This window comes from Hakea prostrata, chromosome 2, assembly GCF_041222555.1.
Source record: "Hakea prostrata isolate BN-2017 chromosome 2, UWA_Hpros_2, whole genome shotgun sequence".
In the NCBI taxonomy this organism is placed as follows: domain Eukaryota; kingdom Viridiplantae; phylum Streptophyta; class Magnoliopsida; order Proteales; family Proteaceae; genus Hakea; species Hakea prostrata.
In genome coordinates this window covers 45,554,397-45,581,894 of record NC_142601.1, presented here as the reverse complement: position 1 = coordinate 45,581,894, position 27,498 = coordinate 45,554,397, and the positions used below count along the sequence as shown (strand labels likewise).

General features: G+C 39.0%; 2 pseudogenes; both read right to left on the bottom strand.

Annotated features, from left to right (window-relative positions):
• Window positions 1–65: 65 nt before the first annotated feature.
• Window positions 66–2,203, bottom strand: LOC149024466 (UPF0481 protein At3g47200-like; annotated as a pseudogene).
• A 4,561-nt stretch (window positions 2,204–6,764) lies between these two features.
• LOC149024465 (pyrroline-5-carboxylate reductase pseudogene) lies at window positions 6,765–22,729 on the bottom strand (annotated as a pseudogene).
• Window positions 22,730–27,498: the final 4,769 nt, after the last annotated feature.

Below are 27,498 nucleotides of genomic sequence, written 5' to 3'. Positions count from 1 at the left end.
TGAAGTAATAAAACAATAATAATAATAAAGAAAAAACATCTCAATACTTTCTTTCTATATAATGACTAGTTGTTCAAAGGAAATTTCTTTCTGGCTTTTGGACGTTGCTCTCCACCACCACCGCCTCTTGGGAAGATTGAAAAATAGGACGGAATAATGGAGAGAAGAATAATAACCACAGCGACAAGGAAACCAATAGCAGTCCATGGGCTTCTGAAATGGGTTTTCAACATTTCTGTTATCCAAATGACACTCTTTTCCTTGTAATATTTCTCAATGTTTCCCTTAACTTCATGATACTCACTTGGGTTGGAACCAAATTGGTTGCCAAATCATTGAAGAGATCAGTTACCTTCTCATCACTTCCAAGTAAGTCAAGGAGTATACCCTTTGATCTCAACAGCTTCACATCTTCAGCATGATCGATGAGTGCATCCATGAAGCATATATAAGAGGTGACAGCATAGTCATTGAGAAAATCAGGGCATGCTTCATAAGCAACTAAATTCAAAAGCATAGACTTGGTATTGTCATCAACAACAATTTGAGGAGGAGATAGATCTCCACGAAAGCGCTTAGGATTGAAACGTACATCTTTCAAGAATGTAGTACCACTTCTCTTGCATTCTATTCCACCAGCCTTAAGCTCAGAGACCGACCGGAATGTATGCCAATAGTTAATTTCATCTGAGGTGTCTGAGTCATGATGCGGTGCTGTACCCACAAGCGCTTTTCGAAGAAGTTGAAGGAGATGAGGGGGTTGATCTTCAGGATCCTCCAGTACCCGTGATGAGCGGCAATAGCTTCTCTTGATGAATTCGATGACTAAATTTTCTTCTTTGTCCCTTGGAATAATATTGAAGCTCATCAAAGTCTGGAGAACTATATAGGGAGTTGATTCTCAAGCAAAAGAATGTCTCTTGCGATAAAAGGCATTTGGTAGTTCTTGATCTTAGAATCTTCAGTGAGGCTTCCTTTCAGTATGCAATCAAAGGGAATAGAGAAGAAAACAACCATCAACAAACATCATACGCCTGAATTCTTCATTGCTGAACTGAGTTGTGGAGTCTTTATCATAATACTCTCTTGCATGACAGGCTATTCGGACGAATTGGAAGTAATCTTGCTAGTCTCTCCCTGAGACAAGCTGTTATGCTACTATGGGCTTTAGGTTCTGTTAGGTTTTTTATTAAAATCTAATATTATCTATATTAAGTTTCAAAATTAGTTTTTGCATTTCTTTTATTTAATTGTTGTTGTTAGTGTGTGGGACCCATGTGGTATGGGTGGTAATGAGGCACTATGAGTAAAGGAGGCCCTTCATGACCTTGGTTATGAGTGTCTTCATGACATTGGTCATGGGTCTTAAAGCTCTTGATCATGTGGTGTGGTGGCTTATTTGAAGGGTGTAATTTACTTAAATTCTAACTCTTGACCATCAATTCTCAATTCATCTTCATGACCATTCATGGCCATTACCATGAGTGGGGTTAAGGTTATTGAATGGATTAAATCCAATTCATTGCCTTAAGAATCCTAAGGGGTGTAAGGTGAGGTTTGGGCCTATATAAATCCAACCCTTCCTTGCATGTTGTGTGGATTTTGAGACACTCTTCACACTCACATTATTTGTGTTACAAAGTAATTTCTTTCTTTAAGTAGTCTAAGTGTTGTGCTCTAGCTTTTGGCTCCTTGAAGGGACTAGAAGAACTACCTCATCTTCTAGTTGGAGGTTGTTTTATCTTGGAGGTGGTGGTGTGAAGAACCCTTGGTAGTAGGGTGCATCAATTACCTTAAAGACAGCACTCAAGGTGTGACTCAACCTCTTTGATCGGTGGTTCGTTCGGTTGCAACGTCCAGCTCTCCGGATTGGCTAAGATTTTCAGCTCTCAATTGTATTGCAATTTCATTTTTTTGTGTTTGAAGAATTTGTAATACAATTACCCCAACAGGTTCTCTATCATTGCGAGTTTTTCCTCGCCATGGTGATAAGGACCGAAAGAGACCACCATAGGATCAAAAGAATCCGCATGTGTGGCGATATCGTGAAGAAATATTGATGGAACCTTGTGTATTATTGGATCCTGAGTAGTCTTTCTAGTAGGTTGCCCTCCTCCAGTATTGATAGCAACCACTCTGGTGGGTGGTCAAACATGGAGCTTGAACTAGAGCTCGATCTTTCTATGCTACCAGATGAAGCCATCCTTTCAGATTGAAGGCTTGATATTGCATACAAGTGCCTTAACTGGTTTTCCTCTTTGATTTACCGGATGTAAATTATGAAGTAGTTCCAAGGAGAGACAAAGTCTCAAGAAGCTCTTACAGACGCGTATAAGGATTTTAAGTTGTTTTCCTCTTTATTTAACTGGATAGAAAGTGAAGTAGTGTTCCAAGGAGAGCAAAAGTATAAAGAAGCGTATAGGTGGGTGTCAAGGTTTTAACTAGTTTTACTCTTTGTTTGACTGTATGGAAGTGAAGTAGTTCGATTAAGGACAGGAAATTATAAAGAAGCTTACAGATGACCTCCTTGATTCCTGGATAGTCATCATGCATGGTGGGTCCGAAAAGAATTACTTCTTTCCTAGTCATGAGAAATTAAAGGTCTTAAATTAGATACTTGGCATCAAGTTGTTAACCAGTATTCAAACAGAAGATACCTTCTCCCTACCAAACTCTACTTTAGTCTTTTTAAACAGGTGAAACGATTGAGAACCCAGTCGAGTATTATCTCAGTTGCTTGGAATTCGAATCCATTTTGTACTTTACTGCCAGTCTTTTTGTCTATCCCTACCAGAACTCCACTAGTATGGCCTCAGTGTGGGGCTTCTATGGGGTCCCCTTCAGTAACCCATTCACATTATTTCATTTTAGCTTTCTTGTGATTTTTATTTAATTATTTATTTTTTGGATATGAGGCTCATCAAGGTAGTTTTTTATATTAATGTAAAAATTAAATATTTACTTATATATAGTGGTTGCTGAAAAACCCTTGATGGATCAGCTGTAAGACTTGAGCAAAATTTTGTTTTTAATTTGCCAAATGAAAGTAGTAGTAATGAACACTAAGAACAACCAAGTTCCAGGTAATATCTAAATCAAATAGCCGGTCAAAACTAACCTCTAAATTACACATTATTTCAAATACTTGATCAAACCTACCCTCTAAATGATGTGCATTTTAAATAATTGACAAGACCCATCCATATGATACCAGTCAAAAAGGATGATCTATGCAAAAAAAATAAGAAGATAGCACTAGTTCTGAGAGAGTTCTCAACCACGTTTTGCAGCGGCTACAATGGCACTCATCAAGACCCCACGAAAACCACCCTTCTCCAACTCATGAATTCCAGCAATGGTGGTTCCCCTAGGTGATGCAACATCATCTTTTAGCTGACCAGGATGCTTCCCTATGTTGATGACCATAGATGCTGTCACATCCCGCCCAAATACACCTAGCCTATACCCTATCTGGGGTTACCCGGGGAGTGATCCACAGCCCAAAAGATCAAGTTTAGGAACGATCATATTCATTTAGCACAATAACATAATCAAAAGCAAGAACAAATCATTGTATTCTAATAAGTTAACAATAAAAGTCAAGAAAGGATCACAGAAGGATCACTAAAGAATATCAGAGTGCGGAATAACAAGATACCAAATCAAAAGACAACTGTAGAGTATAGCGGAAATATACCGCACAACATATGCGGAAGGTAGATCGAAATCTAAAGCAAGCTCTAAGCTAATACAAGTAAATTAAAATTCTAGAAAAAACAAGAGAATCTAATCCACATCTTCAGTCGGCTCTTCTTTTTCTTCAGTCTTCATCCTCTTCACTTTAGGGTCATGCTCTTGAAGCTTCAGATCAGCATCTAGCACACGATCCCATCGGCGAATAAGATGATGCCGGGTGCCATCAATAGGAGTTGTCAGTGCAGCCCAAATCCGAGTGTTGGCTGCCTCGCTGTTCATTACCTTGTCCAACGACATCCGGAGCTGTACCATGTACGGAAAGGTTCTCCGTGCTGGGGCACGGGTTCTCTTTCGTACCTGCAATGTCATCAAAAAACAAGTCCCCCGAAGGGTAAGCTCAAAAGAACTTAGCAAGTAATCCAAACACAATAAGCATCTTCACATGGATTCACAAACAAACATATATGAAATGATATGAAACAATATATGCAAATATGCTTCTAACTCTATATATGTATGCTGGTCTCTATTGGCAGACATGCTTTAAGTCATAGCACCATACTTCTTTGGGTAGGTCTCATCTCACAACGCCGGTTGGCAAAGGGTCCTTCATCCATCTTGGACAATCCATGGCTGGGGGTTAAGTCACTGCTCTTTCACATAACCGTTTGGTCTAAGTATTGGCGCATGTCAAGGTAAAGCCTAGCCCAATGCAAGTCTTCTACTTAGTCATATCAACTCAGATCCAGATACGTCCACTCCTCGCCCCTGGCGATCCTTTCCGGTATCCTTCACACTAGAGTCAGCATAGTCCCAGACTACGGACTCATCAACCCTATAGGTCATCCACATATAGTAAACGGGAAGCTCTCATGTCCTCTCACGGGTTGGTTACCGGTCTTAAGCGCCCATGAGCCCAAGTCTATCCATATGCAACCCTACCCATAAATGGCCCCCACAATGTGATTCATGTCCCCTCACGGGTTGGTTACCGGTCTTGAGCGCCCATAAATCCCCATTGCTACCACGGGTCGTTCGGTCTCAATACCCTTCCGAATCGGGTCTGATATAACAGGGGTATAACCTAGCCAAACACTGCTAGACAAGTCCTAGGTATGACAACAAATAATCCGGGAAAGCTTCAAAGGGCAACATTGGAAATATCCCATGCTATCCCCAATGATGTCCAAGGACAGAAATGTCAAAAGGACATTCCCCAATCCCAAATCATACCTAAACAATCACAATCATAATTTAGTCATATCATCCACGACAGATATCTCATCAAATAGAAGAGTATAATAAGACAAGATTAAATGAATAAGAAACATACATGAATAAGTATTCATTCATGATCAAGTACATAAAGTAAATAAGGAAATAAGATCCTACTGTACTTACAACATTCATATCATAATGGAAACTAACATAAAAGTAGCTAAATCATGCATTCATGTCATAATACATAAAGACATGTAAATAGGCATATTGTGAGTTGGAATACTCACCTCGAAATCCGGACTTATAGTCTTCAAATAAGAAATCAGAGAACAGATCCAAAATCACCTAAACAAGCTTGACAAAACATGTATAGGTCATAAGAAGTGATTTCAAAAGATTGGAGTCGAAACGAATGAAAAACAGAGTTGCTGTTCTTGCGGGTTGATTGGCTGGGTTGAGTGCTCCTGTCGACCTAGGCAATCTGCCCAAGAGCAAATCCGGAAATAAAAAGAGAATCTTGATCCGAAACCTATGCTACACAAACCGGAATGCGACGAAACTTGGAGGGATTGTCTAACACAGTAGTCTAAGACTAAAAAGCATAATTTAGACATCAAACCACCATTAAAACCATTACTTACTAATTTAGAATCATAGTTTCTATTTTGGAAAACAAGACTTTCTAATTTGGAAAACAACATGGTTTTCATTGAAAACAAGCTATGAATGAAAGAGATGAACTAGAGATGATGAGATCTCATTCTAGTACATGAATACAGTAAATCAAGAGTAAGAATGATCATAGAGATGCATCTAATATGCTAGAAGAAATCGAAATAAGAACATGATCATAGTTTAAGAAGAAATCATGAAAATCATGTAGAGAATGAATATGAAATCATAGCATATAGAATGAGAAGAGATTATAGAAGATATGATTGCAGAGATGCAATATCTTCCTCATAATCTCAGATCAGAGAAGAGAATGATCATAGTAAGAATGAATCAATAGCATAATAGATTGAATACTAACCTTTGATTGAAGAACAAGAGAGAGAAAGCTTGAGAGTTGAATGTAGATCTTCTTCCACACCAAAGGAGGCTTGGAGATGAGTTTCCTTCGTTCTCTAGGTGTTTTGGAGGCTAGGGATACTAAAAACACGAAGTTATAAGGTATATATAGCAATAAAGACCTAAACAGAAGATTCTGCTCGAATTCTGTTTGCTTGGGTCGAGTGGGTGGGTAGCATGGCCCAGTCGACCCAACCAGTCGACCCAGGCAGACAGCATAGCCAAAAACAGGGATTTGAGGGCCTTTCTCTTATTGGAATCAAAGGAAACTTTCTACACAACAACTATAACTTACCTAGCATAGGAAAATGGCTTTAAATCATATCTAACCATGCTCTAAGGTCATCAACCAATCTTCTCTTCATCAAGGTGCATTTTCTTTTCTAAATCAACCAAGCTCTTCAAGTAGGGAATTCCATCATCAATTTTCTATGGGTTTTCGAATCTACACTAAGGGAGAGGTCGGACTTGACTTCCTAGGACCTTCTAAACATATTAACACCATACTCAAGGTCCAACTTCAAGGTCAAACATCAAACAAGTTCTTCTTCATCCAAAACAAATAGGGTGTCTAATTTAGGTTTTGGGCTGGATTTCACAGATGCTGCTCCCAGAACCTACATAAACATACAGACCAGTTGACCTATTCATTATCACATCATGACACCATACATGCAGGAAACAAGAAAGGGGTCGGGTGCTGCTTATGTCACAAGTACAGAATGTTACTTGTTGAAAAGATAGACTCTTCTTATGTAATGGCTTAAACTTACAATCTAAGAAGCCAAGCTCCGTGCCAGATCAAGTGGTAGACCAGCAGCTACTCCTCCATCAGCCATAGCATCTATTGCTAGAAATATGTATGCAGGGCCACTACCATTGAAAATTTAGGTGAAAACAAGAGCTTATTACAATATAATTTAATTAGCATCTTCCTTTTTTGTGTTCTCACATGAATACACATTTGTGCACCACCCACCCCAGGTGCGCATACAAAAGAAATGCACAATCAAACATATGCAAACTCATAAAGCTCCTTTACATCCAACTTCTAAAGAAAGAATAAACGAATAAATGAAATAAAAGATGTTCAGCAATCAGTACTGAATCTTAGTGACATTTCAGATACTATTAAATCATATACCTCAGGCTGGTGATTGCATCAAACAATTTCTCATTGGCTGTCCAGATCTTGCCAATTGCTCCAAAGAGAGTAGCAACTAATTCTCCATCTTCTTTTGTTGCAGTACTGAAAAAAATAAAGTACTGGATTACAGCTCCAATTTCTAGAAAAAGTAGGGGTGGAAACAGTCCAATTAAGAATACCAAGATAATAACAACAATAAGCCTTATCCCAACTGTCACATGGATCCTTGCCTTCCAATCAAACTCTATTTGAGGTCATACTAGATATAGGGCTTAAGCTATGCATATCCTTTCTCACCGCTTCTCCTAAGGCTAGCTTAGGTCTGCCCCTAGTTCTTCTAATACCTTCGATCTTGATTAAATCACTTCTCCATATAGGGGCCTTTAAGGGCCTCCATCGGATGTGGCCATACCACAAATTTAATATCGGATGCTGAAATGGTGCAGAATTTCCAAGCTGTTGTGCATAACATATTCAACTAAAACTCAAGCCACACCTTATCTCAACTGTATGAGCTCAGCTTAATATGAATCCTGCTCGGCCATTCTCTCTATGGAACCATTGCTAAATCATAAGCACCACAATATCTGGAGTTTAACTTGCAAAGAAAATCGGAAACTTCAAACTCATCTAAGATTAACCTATAGAATGAGAAAAAATCATAACAGAAGTGTTTTAGGACACTGAAATGCAAATGAACTGCAGTCAAATTAAAATGTTGACTGAGAACCATTTTTAGATAGAGGTGTGAGTACTCAAAATAAGTGCTTTCTTGGAAAGAGTGAAACAATGCCAATCTGAACCAGTAAGATCTAGTTTCATCCGCATACAGCTGGGCATGTGTGAAACTAGAAGACCAGTTTGAGGTTTTAGTAAGAAATAACTTTGCCATTGTATTTATTAGCCTCAAATTAGGCTGTACATAAAAAACCAGACCCACCGAAACACTCAACTGAGACATGGTACATCATTGTATCATGGTGTGTTGTCGAGACAACGTGACAAGAAAAGATCTTGGACACTGCTGGAGATGCCTTGCTAGCTTAGACGCCATGACAACTATGGTCACAGGTGAGTATTTGATCCAGAATTGGGTTTTCATGCATGACATGAATGGCTGAATAGAATTGGTGTAAGAAAAAATTGAAGAAAACACAAGAGGTAGACTTGGTGATGATGTTTCAATGATCATGGTGGGAGATCTCAATCTCGAGCGAGATCTCGCCACTAAGAAAAAGCGAGATCTCGACCGAGATGGTGAGATCTCAATCGAGATCTACCAAAAAAATGGCGTAGTCTCGGTGGGTTTTAGGGCTCTAATTGGGCTGAAACTTGGTATTTAGCCTACTTAAGGCCTTTTGAACACATTGGTGGCCTTAGATTTGTGAAAAAATAACTCTAACTATGTCTCCTAAGTCGACCCTATGTGTAAAACCGAATTTCTGTAAAATGCAAGGTTGGAGTCTTAGAGAATAGAATTAGAGTCTTAGAGACAACATGTAATGTAAAGATATCAAGTAATTCAAGACTTCAAGTTAATGAGTTATCATTTATCAACTATCAAGTATCAAATACAAATATACAATAACATTACACATCAAGTATTCAAGTCAACAAGTGATCAAAGTTCAAACTTCAAACTATCAAAGATTCAAAGTAATAAATTGTTAAATGTCTTCAAAATTTTACAACCATAAGAATTAAGAAGATTACACCTTACAACTTACAAGACTAAGAGTATCACTGAACATTCTGCATCAATTAATTCTGAACGGTGGCCACATATGACTCCCAAGTCAATTCATCACTGAAGTATGTCACATATCGGTTTATATGGAATTGATATGTCTCCATGTCAGAATGCTAGAGGAATAGCACTCTGGGATAACCGTCAATGGTGGGTGGGTGAAAGAGCCATTGTTGTTGTTGTTGTTGTTTATATAGTTGTTGAGTATTTGGGTAGGGGTTTCTAAACCACTCATTTAACAACCCACCTTCACTCCCATATGTGTACTCTCTAGGTGCAGGGTCTTGAGGAATAGTATGACCTACATAAGAAGAATACCCACTGTATTCTGACCCGGTGCTGTGATCCCCGTATTGGTATCCCGATGACAGGCAAGTGTCCAAACTCTGCTGTTGTGAATCACTCTGACCATGATCTAGGCTCATGCTTCCCATATTCAATTCAAGATCATGCATGCTCACATCATCATTCGTTTGCCCCTGCCCTGGTTTGATCTTGCTTTTCCTACTCCTAGTATAAGTCCGAGAGATAGGGAAATTGTGGCTCGCATGTGTCGGATGACTCGGACCTGGTGGAGGTGAGTCAAGTGACTCCCTTTGTCGACGCTGGACTTCCACCGAAACACGACCAGCTTGATTGCCTTCATGACTCGAACTCGATGGCTGACTTGGGCCACTTGGCACTTTGGTATCATCAGCATCATCTGAATCCCCACTACTAGTTGTCACCTTAGTTGTTTCAAGTCGACTAGGTGGCTCCACAAATGGTACAGTTGGTCCTTCTTATGCCGCTACAGCAGCTTGACCCTCATCAGAAGATATGTGCTCGCCACAGCATCTGGGCCCATAGCAGCAGCAATGGTAGGATCCGGTTGCCCTTCTGGCCCATCCAGCACTGGGCCACCTCGATCCCTAACCCACTGATATATGACATCATCTTCCTCATCTTCTGCGGGGGGGCTCGTGGAATATATCAGTCAACTCAATCGGTTCACGACTGTCGTCATCTATATCATCTTGCATGTGCCCTATTCTCAATCTCATGTTGTAATGCACATACACTAAGTCCTCGAGCCTCTTACTCCCCAGTCTATTCTGTACCTTACTATGGATGAGCGAGAAGGTGCTCCAGTTCCTCTCGCAACCAGAGGATGAGCAAGTCTGTGAGAGTACTTTAATTGCTATGTCCCTGAGATTTGGTGCACTGGTTCCATATAGCACCCACTAGTCAGCTGCATAACCAAAAATAAGAATGCATTAGGCAAGTAAATCCTTATATTTATATAACTTATCAGTTATCATTTATAGAGTTATAGACTTATAAACTTAATGAATAATGACTTATAGAGTAATGGACTATTTACCAAGATCATTTTTTTGCCTAGTTGCAACTGCAGAAGGCTTTCCAAAACTCCCAGAGGCATCGCTGAACTCCCTGATTTGTACACCAATTCTTCAATTATTGTATTATGTATATGCTTAATGCACTAATGCAAGAAGTTGAAGAAACAATTGAATAAGTTCTCACATCTCCATTAATTGTCCCTTGCATGGTGGGATTTGACAAAAGCTTCTCCACCACGTCTTGCACCGCATTCATCAACTTTACATCAAGCCCCAGATCATTCTTGTAATGGTACTTTGGGTTGAGGTTGTAAGCTTGCATTGTGGAAATAAAAAATTTGGTTAGTGACTTAGTGATTTGGTTGTTTACTTGTTTATAAATCATAAGTTATAAGTTATAACAAATAAAGAATGTAAATTAAAGTATGCAACAAAAACTTAAAGACTTAAAAGTGACTCACCAGCCAAGTGCAAATGATGCATCAAGTGCATCTCCCATCTATTATCGATGCATCAAGTGACTCCCATCTAATGCAAGAAGTTGAAGAAACAATTGAATAAGTTCTCACCTCTCCATTAATTGTCCCTTGCATGACGGGATTTGACACAAGCTTCTCCACCACGTCTTGCACCGCATTCATCAACTTTACATCAAGCCCCAAATCATTATTGTAATGGTACTTTGGGTTAAGGTAGTAAGCTTGCATTGTGGAAATAAAAAATTTGGTTAGTGACTTAGTGATTTGGTTGTTTACTTGTTTATAAATTATAAGTTACAACTTATAACAAATAAAGAATGTAAATTAAAGTATGCGACAAAAACTTAAAGACTTAAAAGTGACTCACCAGCCAAGTGCAAAGGATGCATCAAGTGCATCTCCCATCTATTATCGATGATCCTCTCGTAGGATTTGAAGGAGCTAGGGGCAGCAGCTCTAACCAACTCTTTCATTTGCTCAAGGGTGGCATATATGTGGGGCATTGTGGGCTTCTTCTCCGAATCCACCATCTTTAAAACAAACACAATAGGCTCTATAATGCCCAGCATCCTATTCAGCTGCCTCCAAAAGGAATCATTAACAATGGTTTGTTGGGCTAGTACTGCATCAGGATGGCTAGATCCACGCCAACTAAACCACTCCTCACTTGCAAACATTTGCCGAAGACCCACCACTTTCTTCTGAAAGCTTTTCAGAGCTACATAGTTGGTGGCGAATCTAGTCAATCTAGGTCTGACTAGATCACCTTACAGTGGTTCCTCATCATCTTAGCACATACCCATGGTTATAAATAAAATTACTTACCCTTCTAGCCCTCTCAACCACAATATTGATTGACTTTCTTTTCCCCAAGTCCTTCAACATAAGATCAATCGAATGAACTGCACATGGTGTCCAAAAGAGGTGGATCCTGTTGCTCTTCTTCCTCATCAACATTTCACCAGTTTTTTTGAAGTTAGCACCATTATCTGTGACAATTTGAACATTCTTTGGCCCTACCTCGAGGACCACCTCCCTAAGAAGCTTGTAAAGGTAGTCAGCATCTTTGATCTTATCTGAGGCATCCACTGACTTAAGGAAGGATGTCTTTCCATTGCAGCTCACCATGAAATTAATGATGGACTGTCTAGTAGGACCAGTCCATCCATCAGCCATCATAGAAACACCATATGTACTCCATTTTTCCTTTAATGAACCAATGTATTCATCCACCTCCTGCTTTACCTTGGGTAAATATTTATTCATTACTTCCCAAGCTGTTGGGCCTTTAACCCCTACACCTGCCCTAACAACTGTATTGATCATCCCCTGATAGTATGGTGTTTTGGCTACATTGGCTGCAATGTTGTTGTAGAGAATGAATTTGTTGATTGCCAACCTAGCTTCCTCCTCCGTACAGCCTTCTCTACCTCCAGCAAACATATACGGAATGCTTCTTTGATAGATGTCTTGTTGGTTGAAGAGGGAGGGGTCTTGGTCAAATGTGGAATCATAATGTTTAGTCTTCATCCTCCTCCTTTCGGTCCTTTCAGTTCCTTGAAAACTATGTCTAGGTGGCATGGATGCCCCTAACCTCGAACCACCTGCTCCCCTTGTCTGTTCATATTGTCTCACACTCTCAGCATGTAAGGACTGTCTGCTAGCTTCCATTGCAGCCTTCATCTGTCTCCATTCGGCTCGTGACTCAACACCCATAACCCTCCTCCTCTCTTCATCGTCGCTTGACTCCTCATCAACATCAAGAGTAGGTCTAGATAGCACTGTATCCTCAAATTCCCTTTGCTTTTGTGGCATCTCGTCCTTTTTTTGTTTCCCTCCCCTTAAAGTTGCTGCAATTGCTTTTTGCACTTCATAAGGAACCCTGGGACACTTAGAAACATCTTTACTACCACTAGCCAAATGTTGTTTTAATCTGGTTGAACCACCAGAATTCAAAGTCTTGAGGCAATACTTGCATCAAGATTTCTTCTTGTCGCAGGTCAGTGGATCCCCATGTTGCCAAGCAATGTCCTGAGTCCCACTACCAGTGCCGCCACTCCCACTACCATCTCGCAGATCTCGCTTGAGGTCTCGTCTCACCACTCACAAAAAGCGAGATATCTCGTGAGATCTCCCACCATGTCAATGATTAAAAGAAGAGGATGAAGCATTAAGGGTGACTCAACCTACTATCAATTGAAGAAAAGAAAATAGAAGGGTAAAGACTAAAGAACTGCGACATTTCAATTACTTTGAAAGGGTGAAGACTGAAGAACTACAGACAATTCTTTCAACATGGCAACCACTGATGGTACTACCTCTCCCACTGGCTTCAAACATTACCCCACTCTTCATCCTCTTTCGGTAAGATTTAATGGAACAAATTATTTGATTTGGTCTCACTCTACTTACCTGACTATTGCCGGAAGAGGCCTTGTTGGATACATTATGGGCGTCACTATCAAACCTACTACCATAGGTGTTTTACAGTATAAATGGATATCGAATGACTCTCTTAATATGTCATTTCTTTTGAATTCCATGATTCCAAATATTGCTCGTGGATATCTATTACTTGATACTGCAACCCAAATCTAGAAGGCTACTACTGAAACATATGGATAGTTGGGGAATGATACACATGTTTATGAGCTATGAAAGAAGCTTTATAAGACTACCCAAAAGGAATTGACTGTGGCCCAATATTATGCCGCGTTGCGATCTCTTTGGTAGGAGTTGGATCATTATGGGGATTATCACCCCCACCAACCCAGATGATGTGACTACTTATAGGAAGCACATTGATAAGATTTGGGTATATGACTTCTTGGCAGGTTTGAATGTGGAATATGATCAGATCAGTGTGCAAGTATTAATTCATTCTCCCTTTCCTACACTAGAACAGTCTTATGCTCTTGTTTAGTACGAGGATAGTCGTCGATTAGCCATGCTTCATACTCCTATTATGGAAAAATCAGCCTTACAGTCTGTTAGCACTAAATCTGATCCGGCTAAGAAGATTGTCAAGTGTGAGCACTGTTACAAACCATATCATACCAAGGAAAATTGTTGGAAATTGCATGGGAAGCCTGCTGATTTTGAGCAAAAATGAGCACAAAAAAAGGGAAAATCAAAGGCTAATCTTTCTGAGACAGTATCCACCACACCCTCTGTAGACATTGGTTTTTCACAAGAGGAGTTCGCTACTCTGCGACCTATTCTGCAGTCTTCTATTGCCGGTACAGCCTCGACCATTGCTTCCTCTACTACCCATACCAACTCCTACCTTGCTACTTCAAGTAAAACTTTTACAGGCTTTCAAGTTTCTTCAGTTTCTACCCCTTGGATCATTGATACAGGAGCCACAGATCATATGACAGGTTTATCCTCCTCTTTCTTACAATATTCTCCAACTTCTGGAAAAAATAAAGTTCGAATTGCTGATGGCTCCTATTCTTCCATTGCTGGAAAATGGACCATTCAACATTCTCCATCACTTTATTTGTCTAAAGTTTTACATGTTCCCTCTTTCTTTACTAACTTGCTCTTCAGTAGTCTTACACATGACTTGGATTGTACAGTGACATCCTTCCCATCTTATTGTGTCTTCCAGGATTTGGTCACGGGAAAGGAGATTGGACGTGGTAAACTAGACAATGAACTTTATTTGCTCGAGCCAATTGAAGGATCTACTTCTGCTTTGACTACAATCAGGTCCATTTGGTTATGTCAGACCTTCATCAGTGGCATCGTAGGCTAGGTCACCCCCTCTAGGAACTCTTAAGAAAAAATCTCCTGATTTAGTTTCTTCTTGTAATGAGGATGATTTTTTTGTGAAGCCTGCATTTTTACGAAGCAGACTCGTTCTACTTATTTGCCTTCTCTTCATAATAGAAAAACTTTTCCTTTCATGCTAATTCATACTGATGTGTGGGGTCCCTACCGACGTGTGTCTATTACTGGCCATAGGTACTTTGTTACTTTTATTGATTGTCAGTCTCATTCTACATGGGTTTATCTTTTAAAACAAAAAAAAAAGAGATTTTTAGATGTTTTCGTGATTTTTATAATATGATTAAAACTCAGTTCAATGCCACTATGAAGATCCTTCGCAGTGACAATGGCACAGTATATTGATGGTGAATTTCAGAGATCTCTCTGACTCTCGCATAATACACCAGACCAATTGCTTTGATACGGCTGCCCAAAATGGGGTTGCCGAAAGGAAGAATCGGCATCTCTTATAGATAGCCCGTTCCATTATGATTGCTATGAATGTACCTGACCAATACTAGAGTGATGTTATACTCACTACTTCTTACCTTATGAATAGGATGCCCAGTAGGATACTTGGTTTTAAATGTCCTAATGAGATTCTTCAGGGAGCCTCTTCATTTGTTATTCCCCTAAAGGTTTTTGGATGTGTGTGCTATGCCCGAATCACAGCTCACCAGAGTAAGCTGGTTCCTCGTGGCCTACGCTGCATATTTTTGGAGTATTCTGCTACTCAGAAAGGGTACAAATCTTATCATCCTCCTTCTAAGAAAACCATTGTATACATGGATGTAATTTCTTATGAGTCTTGCTCTTACTATACATGTCACACCCCACCCAGCCGGATCCGGCCATACCCGAATACCCGTGGGGGTGATACACTGCAGGACATAGGTTCAGTGACAATTCCATACAACACAGGATATAGCATAATTAAAAGGACAAGAATAAATCAAGTTCTAGTAATAAGTTATTAAATCTGGATTATCAAAAGGTTACAATCATCCATTATCTAAAGTTAATCAAAATGGACATCAGAGTTTGAAGGAAGCATAGATTGTCATAGCAGAATTTAAACTAAACTGATTCCCTAATGGAATCCAACCTCATAAGAACAGTCTTTGCACGGGCATGAAGCTCCATGCAAGTCTACATCTTCTTCAGTCACTCCTTCAAGAAAGCCCTGTGGCGACGAATCCTCCACTTGGAAGGAGTCCTCATAACCTGCAGAATATTCTAATAGAAACATACATATAAAAAGGAATGAGTTCAACAGAACTCAGTGAGGTCAACTCAACATCTTACCATACATTCGTCCACAGGATTTCACATCATATCATGCATTCGTACACAAGATTCCATATCATATCATGCATTCGTACACAAGATCCCACACCACACACATAGCTTGAGTATGGACAATGTAATTAATGATAGTGATATGATGTATGAATGACTATGATATTATGCTCCTAACTCTATCATGAGGTCTCTATGGTAGACACGCATTAAGTTTGTACATCAATGTCCTTTAGGCGGTCTCAGTCACTCTCCCTCAACAAGAGACGTCTATTGGGTTCTCCGCGGTTGTTGGGTAAAGTCCTGTCAAGCCATAGTTGGGGTATAGGTCACCACTCTCTCACATCACCGTTTGGTATGAGATTGGCGCATGTCAAGGATAATCTTAGCCCAATGCAAAGTCATACGGTCTCGTACTACATATGGTCCGGATATCTCCCCTCATGCCTAGTGCCCTTTTGGTTCAATACCTTTCCACCTATGAATGGAATCCTCAACGGGAGGCATCTGTTGGATCCCATTCCTTAACCCAGTGGTCATCCACATATAATGGACAGAATGCTCTTCATGTCCTCTCATGGATCATTTCACCGGTCTTGAGCGCCCAGGAGCCCTTATCTATTATATGCAACCCTACCTCTCTATGATGATAGTGGGCCTACTTGACGCTCAGGACCCAGCCACTAACATCACGGATTAACCGGCTTCAATACCCCTACCGGAAGGGTAGTAGTACTTATGAGGTTACCTAGCCAAACACTTCTAGACACTTAGCATTCATGTACTTAAGTCTAGATGCATACTCATGTAAGTTCACTAGGGTAATGGGCGAACCCACAACCCTAGTTTGAAACATAAAATAAAAAGAGTAATTTAATTCAACATCATCCATATATCTTCATATCAATAATTTAGAATTGCAAATAAAAGAAAACACTCAATCCATTCAATCCCATCCATCTCATACATTCTCATATTATTTTCAAAGAATATTGAAAATAGAAGCAAAGATACTTGTTTACCTTTCATTCGTGCAAAGTCCCACACATAATCACAAGATAATAAATATTAAAGCAAGGCAATATATCAATAATGAAATTTAATTACATAATTAAACATGCAAGATAACGTTGAGTATATTCCTCACCTTTTTAGTTAACATAAGCTCTCCAAGGTTCCACAAAGTCACACTTACGAGTTGGTGATTATAATCAAAATAAACCTAATCATGTAAGAGGATCATTCGACATAAATTAGAAGTCAATTGGGTTTTAATAAAGTTCCCAAAATCACCCAACAAAAGCCTAATATGCCAACTAGTTTCGAACCCACCTTTCTTAACTTAATTTCGGCGAAAATCAAATTTCACCATCGATTCGAAGTCAAATCGAAATGAAACTTTGGGAATGTCTAATTGGCAGTAATAGGGTCCTAAAGTATACCTTCAATTTGATCTAATTCCATCTCAATCAAAAAGCCCCAATTTTGGGCTCTCACGAGTGCTCTCGACTGAGTCTGAGAGCCAAAATGCAGAATCGTTTGCAATAATTCGCACAAATCACTCACAAACAAAAGGGAAACATAAATGAAACTATTTTCAAGAATTCAAAACACCTATCATGTTACAACTACTCAAATCCAACATTTATAGCGAAGAACTACTCCTAAAACAAAGCCCAAAGAAGAGGGTTTGATGAATCTTACCTTTTCTAACGTTTCCGCAATGATCCGGGTGCCGGCACGCGTCCGAAAGGTTAGGAACCTTCCTCTCCCTTGGTTTCTCCTCCTCCTTGAGCCTCAGCCTCGTACTAGCAACATAAAATGCGAGTATGAGTGAAATATAGCTTCAAAATAGGGTTTTAAAGGGTAAAACCCGATTTTGCCCCGAACTGGGTTGGGGGCGGTCGACCGGCCGTTCAACTGGCCCGACCGACCGGCCCTATTTGAGGGACCAAATGAAATCCAAATTGGGAGATCTTTGGCTTGTTGGAAAGGTCTTTCGACGCTCTTCGTTTTGATACCTTTTCGTGTCAATCGGATTCTCCATCACCGATCTATGGCCGTTCCAAGATCACCCTTTTTACACCATCATGATTAATCTTCTCTCTTCAATTAAACTTTAGGAGAGTTGATGAGTCATCACAAGGGTCATCCACCAACATTGGTTCCATTTCCAACCCTTTGGGCTCCACTTGAATGGCCCACATTTGCCGTCAACTCGAGGCCTGATTTTCTCGATTTTGAAGCCACGGGTTAAAGGGGTAGAAATCCGGGGGATTTCACAAAAATACACCTCTCTAGGGGGAGAGTCCTAGAGGAGAGGTGTTCTTTCCGACTCTAGATCTTCCTATCACACACCAACACAACTTAAGAGTCCCAAAATAGTTTCTAGACCAGGGGGAGACATAGGTCAGTATACCTGAAGACTCTAATCCTCCCCCTTTGCTTTTTGAACCATGTGAAGAACCTAGCTATGGGGAGACCACTCCTGTGAGACACACTGTTGGGCTCTTTCAAAACCAGATTGACCAGAATAAGGAGGTCCTGACTTATCAAAGGAAGAATTACAACCGGCTAAAGCAGGTGGAGAAAGGTGATACGTTACCACTTTAGTCTCCTGCTCCAGAATCAAATTCTATTGTTCCCCTTATGGTATCTTCTTCTGATCTTCCTATTGCTATTAGAAAAGGGGCCAGATCTTGTACTCAACATCCCATAGCTAAATATGTTTCTTATAACTCTTTGTCTGACTCCTACCGTGCTTTTATATCCTCTCTGTCATCTGTATCTGTTCCTAAAAGTTGGCAGGAAGCCTATGTTGATAAGAGATGGAAGGCAGCTATGGTAGAGGAAATGCAGGCAATGAAGAAAAATGACACTTTGTGAGCTAGTTACACTTCCTCTAGAAAAAAACCAGTGGGCTACAAATGGGTATTTGTGGTTAAACAAAATATAGATGGATCAGTCAACAAGTTGAAAGCTAGACTAGTTGCAAAGGGGTTTACCTAGACCTATGGGATTGATTATCAGGAGACCTTTGCCTCTGTTGCGAAACTAAACACTGTCAGAGTTCTGTTGTTTGTAGCTATGAACAAAGACTGGAACTTGCACCAACTAGATGTAAAGAATGCTTTCTTACATGGGGAATTAGTAGAAGAAGTCTATATAGAAATCCCACATGGTTCCTCCGATGACAATACTGCAGGGAAAGTATGTCGGTTGAAGAGGTCAATTTATGGGTTAAAACAGTCTCCTAGATGCTGGTTTGGACGCCTCCTAAAGGCAATGACTTCTATTGGGTACAAGCAAAGCAATGTTGATCATACACTATTTGTCAAAAAGTCAAGTACTAACATCACACTTCTCATTGTCTATGTAGATGATATTGTCATCACAGGGAATGATGGTGAAGTAATTCAAAAGTTGAAGGACTTTCTTAGCAAAGACTTTGAAAATAAAGATGTAGGGAAGTTACAATATTTCTTAAGGATTGAGGTGGCTCAATCAAAGAAAGGTATATTCCTATCCCGAAGAAAGTATTTCCTGGATCTATTATCATAAGTGGGAATGTTGGGGTATAAAGCAGTTGATACCCCTATTGAAGCTGGAGCTAAACTTAAAGAAAAAGAGGGAGAACCAGTGGACAAAGGAAGATACCAAAGGCTAGTAGGGAAGCTTATTTACTTGTTCCACATCAGGCCAGACATTGCTTATGCTGTAGGGATAGTGAGCCAATTTATGCATGATCGATATTTAGCTCATATGAAGGTTGTTACTAGAATAATACAGTATTTGAAGAGAACTCCTGGAAAAGGAATACTTCTGTCACTCACTGATAATCTAAAAGTAGAAGCATACACTGATGCAGACTGAGCTGGATCTCCAGACAGGAAGTCAATTTTATGTTACTGTACCTTTGTTGGAGGTAATCTAGTTACTTGGAGAAGTAAGAAACAGAATGTGGTAGTTTTATCTAGTACCGAAGCTGAATATAGAGCTATGGTTCGTGGAGTTTGTGAGCTACTATGGTTGAAAGGTTTGCTGCAAGATATTGGAGTCCAAGTTCCAAACCCTATGATATTATATTGTGACAACAAGGCTACTATTAGTATTGCTAATAATCCGGTGCAACATGATCAAACTAAGCATATTGAAATTGACAGTTTTTTGTCAAGGGAAAGTTGGAACAAGGGCTTATCTGCATGCCTTTTGTAAGATCTGGAGACCAAGTAGCAGATGTTTTCACTAAGGGTTTAAAAGAAAGAGATTTCCTTCCTATTGTAGGCAAGTTGGGCATGACTAATATCTATACCTCAACTTGAGGGAGAGTGTTGGATTCTACTAAGAGTTCAATTAGAGTTTGTATAGGAGTTGAATTAGAGTTTGTATTCATGTAAAATTATATTCCTTGTAATAGTTTCCACTTAATTATAAATAGAGGGCTTGAGATCATTGATCAATAAGCCATTCTACTACAATCGTTTCTTTCAACATTATTTAATTTGCAGTATTGTATCTATGAAATAGAAGGGTGTGCCAAAAACTATTCAACAAATACAGGGATAAAGTTACACAATCCCAGAGATGGGTTTAACAAACATGAAAATAAAAAGATTGCAAAAGGGATTTTGGTACAAAAAGTAGATGTGCTAGAAAAGAAAAGTAATCTAGGTTGAACAAGAGAATATACTATTTTTTTATGTACAATACAATTGAGAAATCAATAACTAAACCCCCAAAAAAAAGAAATTCGACAACATCCCAATATTCTGCTAGTCAGTTATGTTAGTTAAGAAACTGGAAATTGCAGAATGCTTGAAATTTAATAAGAAATCGAATATCTAATTACAAGAACTGTTACCTGATGCTGCCTCACCAACAGCAGCAGGAGTATTTGGCATCACCCTAATAAATCGACTATGACCAGCCCATTCCTAAGCAAAACACAGCCAATTTCTTTGATAAGAAGGATACCAATAGTAGGTTAAGTTATAATAAATATAAAATGGACAAACTACAATTGGAATTGTAAACAAAAGGCAAACAAATGACATAAAGCAAATGAGGGATGTGAGAAGAAACTAGATGAAGGAAAAAGAAACTTTACAGAGGGGGGGGGATTGAAAGTTCATGAAAGAGCTTACAAAATTCACACATATGATACCTGCAATTTAACTTTTTCCAAAAGTGCAACTTTTTCATTTTTTTCTTTAATTGGGAAAGAAAATATTGTATTCCTCACAGAAAATGGCAGGATACACAACTACAAAGGCTATGTTTGGTCGTCAAGAGAGAGTAAGTGATAAAATATGGGGAAAGATGGATTTTTCCAATGCTCTCACATTTCCCATATGTGAAGTTGTTTGGAGAATTTACTCATCAACATTAGAACCTTACAACATTGTCATAATTATTTCTAACATGCCTGTCACAAAATCAGAAAGAAACTGGTTGGCATCCTAAAAAAAGAGTTCATGAGAGTCAGAAGGATGACACAGTTGCATTAGACATTAATCCCACATGGAGGCCTAGCCAAGCTTGCAAGGCTTATTAGACAGCACAGTTATCTCGTACCTGATTTTTTTCTCTAGTTCTGTTATCCTATCTTCCTCTTCCCAAATAGATCAATTCCATCTCTTTTCCAACCATTTCTATTTGTCTAATTTCTTCTAGTGATGCAGCTGTTTCTTTTATCTCAAATCTGATCATAGAGTTGATCATTGTATCTGCTTCACTGCTTGCTCATTGCATATTGCCTGATTTGGTATTAAAGAAACCTAGCCATGGATTCCCATCCAAAATTAGAGTTCTCTTTATTTTTATCCTTAACGGTTGCAATTATCAAATGGTCTGTCGTGGTGATGCAGATCCAGCACTGAATTGCCTATTTTCATACGTTTGTGGTCTTTGAAATCAACCTAGAGTTGATAGATACAGGTGTTGGGCCTTAATTCCATACGTTTGTGGTCATAGGCCTACTCAATGGGCCCAAAAGTTTACATGTAGGTCAAGTACCAAAATACGTTAGTTTGTTAGTTTAATTGGTCTAATTATGTAAAATTCTTGCCAACTTAAGTTATAAGGGCAGAATAGTCTTTTTCTTATGTTGTATTTCAGTTTTAGAAGTCTAATTCAGTCCATTTATTTTCCTAGTTTAAATCAGTTTCTAAGTCTTAATTTTATTAGGACTTCTTCTGTAAGGCTATAAATAGCCCCCATTGATTAGGTTAGAGAACAGAATTGAAGATTGAATGAAATCGAGCACTTTGTGTGTATTTACTTTGGTTCTGTCAATTAGTTTGAAGACCCAAAGCTAGGAAGGTTCTAGGTGAATCAATCCTAGACACTTGGAACTGATTGAAGATCAGAGCTCATCCATTCTCCATCTGAGTATTCCAGCCTCAACGCTCCATCCAGATATCTGGCAGCCTACACACATTTCCCTTCTTGTATCTTCCCTTTTTTTTCCAGACTTTTCCAGACTTTTCCAGAGATCCAAATTCAAGGTCAGATGTATACAATACACCAATCAAACCATTAGAACAGTCCAAACTTTATATACATCATTCCCCCCCCCCCCCCCCCAAACAACAACCAAAACCCTAGTGACCTTAAGTCCTAGTTTGACCCCATTCTAACGGTCCAATTTCAAGATATAAATATTTTCTTGAATTTTTTGCACTCCCTCAAAACCCTCATATCTTGTAATATAACATTCCAAGCCTGGGGGATCATATCCCTATATCATTACCTACTTCATTCCAAGTTTCATCCCCTTCCAATAATTTTTCATCCCACATCTCAATAACCTAACCATTCACCCATACACCCCATTTATAACCTAACCATTCACCCCATTATTCTGCACTTCTGCAAAACTAACCACATCATCCTTGATAATTCCATTCCAGTTAATTAAACCAAGGAATTCAGAGTCACTAACCAAATCCATCCTTACTAGCAAAATCATCCCATCATAGCCCATATCACAAATAACCTCCACATTCCATAACCAAAATTTGAAGAACCCTTTCTTGGCCCCAAATGAGTGTTTCTCTTAAAAGAACTTGGAAGAAGTGGCCTTCATTAAATTGGACTGCATCAAGTGTTATCATAGCAAGGAAGAACCAAGCATGGCAGAATATGATAGACGTCAAGTATACATAATCTCAAGTTCATCAGCATAGGTACAACGACGTAAGAAAATGGCGTAAACCTCCAAAGGCATATGATGGCAGAGCTGATCCCAAGGTATTTTATAAATGGGTAGATACTTTAGATGATTATTTGGAGAAGAATGCTTTCTCTGAGCGCAGCAAGATGAAATTTTTTTATATTTTTTTATTTTTATGGTAAACCAGCAAGATGAAATTAGCATACACTAGACTAGTGGGAGATGCCCGTCAATGGTGGAATGCCTATTACCTGGGCAGCAATAAAAGATGAGCAGAGCAGATTCTTTTTCCCCCCAGTGGAGTAAAGAAATTGATGACAACATCAATTAAACTCCTTCCAACAACAATGACACCAAGGTTCTGCAAAGCTGAAGATAGGAACAAGGAAGATGCTAGCAGGAATGCCTATGCCAGAATTCCTTATAATAGAGAAGACAGGTACGATAATACCATTCTTTATGGATACGATGAGGATAAAACACCCTATAGAGAAAGGCATCATCATAATACAACTCCACCTAACTTTAAGGAGTACATGCAAGCTTTCTCCGATGGAGGTTGTGATCAAAGACAAAGGAATACCTCCCATCTAGAGGTAGCAACATCCCTATTGTTGGAGACTAATATCAGAATAGTTCTTAGATTCAAATTCCTAGAAATGAGAATGGCAGCAAAGAAAAAAAAGCAAGGTGGATACTAGCATGTAGAGTCTTGATAATAAGGCAAAAGAAACCTGTGTTCTTATAGGAAGACTATGGGAGCTGATAGTTGAAGAAATCAAGGCAAACTGTGATAAGGAAAAAGAGGCAACACTTAGAGCTCCAATGGCAGAAATACAACATGAAGTCAAGCCCCGAAGGCACATGGAAGAGCTGGGCATCATGTCTGCTAAAGTAAATTCAGAAAATCATTAAAGACAACAAAGCAAAAACAGTGCAGACAAAGAGGTGATCAAGCCATTTATAAAAGAGAGAGTTGCCAAAGCTGATTATGGTGGTACAAAAGCTTGCAAAGACGTGGTCGAAGAGATAACACCAGCTAGAGTTGTCCTTAAAGAAAACCCCAAAAGAATGCCTGCTGATTTTGAACATGAGCATATTGAATTTGTTATGCCGCTGTGGCTCTTTGAAAAGAAAGTTCCCAAAGTCGAAGACTTCATTCCTTGTGTTTTCATAATGCAATTGTTTTGCCTAGGAATGGTGAAGGCTGCTGCTATACACATATTGCTCCCCCCACATCACTACCAAATACTACGACAAAGTTTTTTCAAGATGAAAAGAGTTGATGCAGATCCAACACCGTGTTCTATTTTCCTTTGAAATCAACCTAGGGTTGACATACGTAGGTGTTGGGCCTTTTTTCAAGTATATGTATAAATCCACCCAAGAAAAAAACTTCGTTATTCTAATTTAAGTTTGTTCCTTTTACAGAAAGTTCAATGCCATCAGTAAAGGTCTTCTCACTTAGATGGAATGTGACTCTCGACTCAAATAAACATAAACCCAACTACCCAATGAATGACTACACATTAGTCCCACAACTGCAATCTATCAGGTGAAACCTCAAACGGAGGAAAAGCATAAACATTGCATATCTACTCTCACCTACAGGAATAAGGTTTGAAATGCTAGTAAAGACCATGGAGATATCTTTTCTGATATTTGATATAATGTATGTTTAGGATATTTATCGAACCCTTTTACTATTTGAGCGAGAGGCATAACAAGGGTTGACAGGAAAGCTAAACAGGGTAACAGTTATCACAATAATTTAGAAACCTCATAAAACAAGAGAAAAACAAAAATTACAGATATGAACACCTGCAAAATCACTCAGGTTGGTTCCTGCAGCGACTGAAACCAAAAGTTTCTTCTTTGAAAGCACTGGCTTCAACTGCAAAACCGCCTCCTTAACTTCAATAGAAAAATATTCATATTATAAGTAGGCAAAGGAAAGGGCAAAATGTGCTTTGTAGGACAGCTTCACCTTAAAAATTATTATAAATTTAAATAAGCTTTTTTATAATTCATGGACTGAATTGTCTCTTCACATTTTGTATATGGCTAGTTACGGGTAGTTTGTGTATATATACTCTTGTGCTTCCCTATTTCAGTTATTGAAAATATTTTCTCCGGATTGTGTTTCTTAACACGGTATCAGACTTTCTATGGTTGATTCTCTCGTGAGACTTCTGAGATTTCTTGCGCTTGACTTTGTGATTTCTTAGCAATTTCTAGTGCTTTCTCTTCGATTCTGGTTCTAATGGCTTCTTTTCTTGTGTCTTCAGTGCCTTTTTCCTCGTTTCCTTTTCCTTGTAACCTGAATGTTTACAATTTTGTAATGCTTCGGTTAACTCCTGACAATTTTCTTTTGTAGGAGACACAAATTTCTTCTTTACTAGAGAGTCAAGATCTTGCTAGATTTGTGAATGGTGACTATGTTGCACCAAATTTTGCAGTTAAGAATGATGCTAGTGTTGAGGTTCCTAATCTGCTCTTTCAAGCGTGGATTCGAACGGATCGCTTGGTTAAGGCCTGGATTACAGGCATTCTTTCTGAGGCCGTTCTTGGTTTTGTGGTTGGTGTGAAGACTTATGCTCAGTTGTGGAAGGCGCTTGTTGATTCGTTCTCTCAAACGTCTGCAGCACGTGAGTTTGAGTTGCTTTCAAGGTTACATTTCTTGAAGAAATCTTATACTCTCTCTTTGACCGATTTCTTGAGTCAGTTTAAGAGTCTTTGTGATCAGCTTGCTGCTATCGATAAAGTTGTTTATGATGACGGAAAGTGTTTCTTTTGCTCATGAATCTTGGATCTGCGGATGAGGCGTTTGCAACAACAACGTTGAAGCCTCTTGTGCTGTCTTATGCGAATTTGCTTCCCTTGCTATAAAGTCATGAATATGTGAAGCAGAGGTTCTTTGTCTAAGACTTCTACTCCAAATCCAAGCCTAGCATTCTATGAATCTCAGCAACCTAGGAAGTTTTTTTGTAGACGTCAATCTGGTGCCTTTGGTGGTGGTGGTGGTGGTCGATTTTCTTCTCAAAATCATGACTTTGCTCCAATTAAATCTTCCATGGTTCTTAAAGAAAATCAATCTCCGAATGTTTCTTCCAATGTTGGATCTTCTACTGATGGTTTTAAATCTTCTGTTCAATGTTAGATCTGTAAGAAATTTGGTCAGGATGCACTCAGATGTTGGGGGCAGTTTGATCATTGATAACAGTCTGAGGACATTCCTAAGGCTTTGGCTACAATGTCTCTGGATTCTCCAGATTCGTGTAAATGGTTTAAAGATTCTGGTGCCACTGATGATCATGTGACTTCTGCTCCAAGTAAATTTTCTGCTATTGCTCTTGTTCCTTTTCGTGGTAGAAATTCGTTAATGGTTGGTAAATGGTAATGGAGATCACTTGAGGATTACACATACTGCTTCTAGTGTTCTTGATGTTGGTTCTTCTTCCTTACCTCTTCGTGATGTTCTTATTGTTCATGAGATCAAGAGGAATTTGCTCTTTGTCTCCAAGTTGACCAATGATTTAGGTTGTGTGGTTGAATTTATTGATACTGTTTTTTGTATTAAGGATCCTCGAAGTCAGGCAATTTTGGCATCAGGGAGTAAGTTCGGTGGTTTGTATGTTTTGGATGATGCTCATAGGTGTAGTTCTGCTGGTGAGGTGTTCTTTTCCTTGATTCTTTGCTGTTTCAGAAAATGTTTGGCATCAAAGATTAGGCCCTCCATATTCTAGAGTTACTGATTTTCTCAAGAAACAGGGATTGATCATTGTTACCAGTAAATCACAACATGTATGTGCTAGTTGTCAGTGTAGCAAAAGTTCACAAATGCCTTTTATTAGTTCTTTTACTCATTCAGTTGCTTCTCTTGATTGAGTGCATTGTGATTTGTGGGGTAAAGCCCCTGTTGCAAGTGTTCAGAAATATAAGTATTATGTATTGTTCATTGATGATCATTCTTGTTATTCTTGGTTATATCCCTTGAAATGAAAATCAAACATTTTTGGTTTTTTTTACGGTTTAAATCTCTACTTGAGGGTCAATTTGGGACTGGTATTAAGGTTTTTCAGTCTGATGGTGGCAGCAAGTTTTCTCTTGGTGAGTTTCAATCTTTTCTTGTAAATAATGACATTTTTCATCAATTATCTTGTCCAAAAACATCAGCTCATAATGGTGTTGTTGAGAGAAAACACATGCATATTGTTGAGTTGGGACTTGCAATGTTGTTTTATGCATCTGTTCCTCTTCCATTTTGGGTGGAGGCTTTTCTTACTACTGTTTTTCTGACTAATAGATTGCCTTAGTTTTTTATATGAATTCACCTCTTAAAGTTTTATTTGGTCAAGAACCAAATTACTCTGTTTTGTGGACTTTTGGCAATGCTTGTTTTCCATATTTGAGGCCATATGCTTCGCATAAGCTTGCTCCATGGCCTTTGTTGTGTGTATTTTTAGGATACAGTGATAGACACAAGGTTATTGTTGTTTTCATCAAGCTACTGGCAGGGTGTATAATTCTAAAAGTGTGGTTTTTTA